Source organism: Anabrus simplex, chromosome 1 (assembly GCF_040414725.1).
Source record: "Anabrus simplex isolate iqAnaSimp1 chromosome 1, ASM4041472v1, whole genome shotgun sequence".
Taxonomy (NCBI): domain Eukaryota; kingdom Metazoa; phylum Arthropoda; class Insecta; order Orthoptera; family Tettigoniidae; genus Anabrus; species Anabrus simplex.
The window spans coordinates 391,692,192-391,695,097 of NC_090265.1; the positions used below are offsets into that span (position 1 = coordinate 391,692,192).

The 2,906-nt window shown below is 49.3% G+C and overlaps 2 non-coding genes across 2 annotated transcripts; one reads left to right on the forward strand and one right to left on the reverse strand.

The window, feature by feature from the left end:
* Positions 1-573: 573 nt before the first annotated feature.
* Positions 574-647, reverse strand: TRNAI-AAU (transfer RNA isoleucine (anticodon AAU)). Its single transcript has one exon. It is a non-coding gene; the product is annotated as a tRNA-Ile (tRNA).
* Positions 648-2,336: 1,689 nt separating this feature from the next.
* TRNAI-AAU (transfer RNA isoleucine (anticodon AAU)) lies at positions 2,337-2,410 on the forward strand. Its single transcript has one exon. It is a non-coding gene; the product is annotated as a tRNA-Ile (tRNA).
* Positions 2,411-2,906: the final 496 nt, after the last annotated feature.

A 2,906-nucleotide genomic window follows, 5' to 3' on the forward strand; every position in this document is an offset into this window, starting at 1 on the left:
CTTTCTTAATCCGTTTACCCTCCAGGGTCGGTTTTTCCGTCGGACTCAACGAGGGATCCCACCCTTACCTCCTCAAGGGCAGTGTCCTGGAGTGTGAGACTTTCGGTTGGGGATAAAACCTTGCCCAGGCGGCCTCACCTGCTATGCTGAACGGGGGCCTCGTAGGGTAACGGGAATTTTGGATGGGACAGGCAAGGAAGAGGGAAGGAAGCGGCTGTGGCCTTAAGGCCAAGTACCACCCCGGCATTTGCCTGGAGGATAAGTGGGAAACAACGGAAAACCACTTCGAAGATGGATGAGGGGGGAATCGAACCCACCTCTACTCTACTCGGCTGACCTCCCGAGGCTGAGTGGACCTCGTTCCAGCCCTCGTACCACTTTTCAAATTTCGTGGCAGAACCGTGAATCGAACCCGGGCCTTCGGGTGTGGCATCTAATCTCGCTAACCACTAAATCACAGAGCCGGTCATAAAAATAATAATAATGAAGTATCCACTTGCAAAATGTTAGTTTGTCAGCTGAAAGTTCCCCTCTATTCTCAAACTTGACTTTCATACAGACGTAAAAAATATATGGCCCGTGGGGGGATCGAACCCACGACCTTCGCGTTATTAGCACGACGCTCTAACCAACTGAGCTAACGGGCCACGGGACTGCGGGAGCTAATTTAATGATATACGTACCATCAAAGTCAGGCCAGTACTGCGTTCTACTTTGGTTGTCAATGTTTCTCTACTCAACACTGTGCTCTCGATAGTCGCCTTGTCTGGTCAGCACAAATAGCGGTTATTAAATCACAGCAGCCGCGAAGCCACGAAGCCAAGAAGCAAACTCTTGGTAGAAAAACACAAAGAAACAGCGAGCATCTTTATTCTTCCAGGTGACATTGCCGGATTTATAAACGGATCCAGTGTGCCAAGTTTGGTTTGGAGCAAAGTTCGTCAAAACGTACTAATTTCATATTGCTGCTCTGTAAAGGAATACTATTTTTATGTTAATTTATTTATACTTCTTCTTCTTCTTCATCTGTTGGTTTTCCTTCGAACTCAGCGAACAGTATAAATAATAATAGTAATATTAACAATGTCCGCCTCTGTGGTGTAGTGGTTAGTGTGATTAGCTGCCACCCCTCGAAGGCACGGGTTCGTTTCCCGGCTCTGCCACGAAATTTGAAAAGTGGTACGAGGGCTGGAACGGGGTCCACTCAGCCTCAGAACTGCGTTCGATTCCCACCTCAGCCATCCTAGAAGTGGTCTTCCGTTGTTTCCCACTCCTTCTCCAGGCAAATGCGAAAGTACCTAACTTAAGGCCAGGGCCGCTTCCTTCTCTCTTCCTTGTCTATCCCTTCCAATCTTCCCATCCCCTTGCAAGGCCCCTGTTTAACATAGCAGGTGATGCCGCCTGGGCGAGGTACTGGTCATCCTCCCCAGTTGTATCGCCCGACCCAGGATCTGAAGCTCCAGGACACTGCCCTTGAGACGGTAGAGGTCTGAGTCCGAAGGAAAAACTGACCCTGGAGGGTAAGCAGATTAAAAAAGAAAGAATATTAACAATAATATCCGCCTCTTCGGTGTAGTGGGTAGTGTGATTAGTTGCCACCCCTGGAGTCCCGGGTTCGATTCCCAGCTCTGCCACGGAATTTTGAAAAAGTGAAGCGAGGGCGGAAACGGGGTCCACTCAGCTCCGGGAGGTCAACTGAGTAGAGGTGGGTTCGATTCCCACCTCAGCCATCTCACTCAGAACACTAACATAACTTCTGAAGAACAGGATGTATTATGAAACTGATTACCCTCCAGGTTCGGTTTTTCCCTCTACCGCCTCAAGGGCAGTGTCCTGGAGCTTCAGACTCTTGGTCGGGGGATACAACTGGGGAGTATGACCAGTACCTCGCCTAGGAGGCCTCACCTGCTATGCTATGAACAGGGGCCTTGTGGAGGGATGGGAAGATTGGAAGGGATAGGCAAGGAAGAGGGAAGGAAGCGGCCGTTCGCCTGGAGGAGAAGTGGGAAACCACGGAAAACCACTTCCAGGAAAGCTGAGGTGGGAATCGAACCCACCTCTACTCAGTTGACCTCCCGAGGCTGAGTGGACCTCGTACCACTTTTCAAATTTCGTGGCAGCGCCGGGAATCGAACCCGGGCCTCCGGGGGTGGCAGATAATCACGCTAACCACTACACCGAAGAGGCGGATATTCTTCTTGCGATCATCATATTCATTTCGACAGTAGTGACAATGCAAATACGGACTAACTTGGCATCTATTCAAAGTAGCACACACACGCACACACACACGGCTAGTTTAGTGAGTACGGAAATAAGCAGCGACTTTGACATGAGGCCCGTTAGCTCAGTTGGTTAGAGCGTCGTGCTAATAACGCGAAGGTCGTGGGTTCGATCCCCCCACGGGCCACTACTTTTAAAACAAGGAATGAAGATAAATTCTGTTAATGATATCGCTGGATTTTACAGATGATTCATTAGTAAAGTTATTTGCACTTTCAATGTCCGTCTTTATAAGTATGAGTTCGCTTCCCAGATGTGCCAGAGACTTCGGACAGACAGGAGAGCTAGATTGTCGTTGACAACGTACGTGCAGCTCACCGCTGAGAGATATGTTTCTACGTCAGATTGAATGGATTAAACGGTAGACCACCGGCTAACAGAGGCCGCGTTGTCGGTTTGGATCCTAGCTTAGCCCGAAGGTACTTATATACGTCAATCTCGTAGTTTTCTCGTATCAGAACTTCTGCAGGAAAGATTTTTGGCACCGAGCTCGATAGCTGCAGTCGCTTAAGTGCGGCCAGTATCCAGTATTCGGAAGATAGTAGGTTCGAACCCCACTGTCGGCAGCCCTGAAGATGGTTTTCCGTGGTTTCCAATTTTCATACCAGGCAAATGCTGGGGCT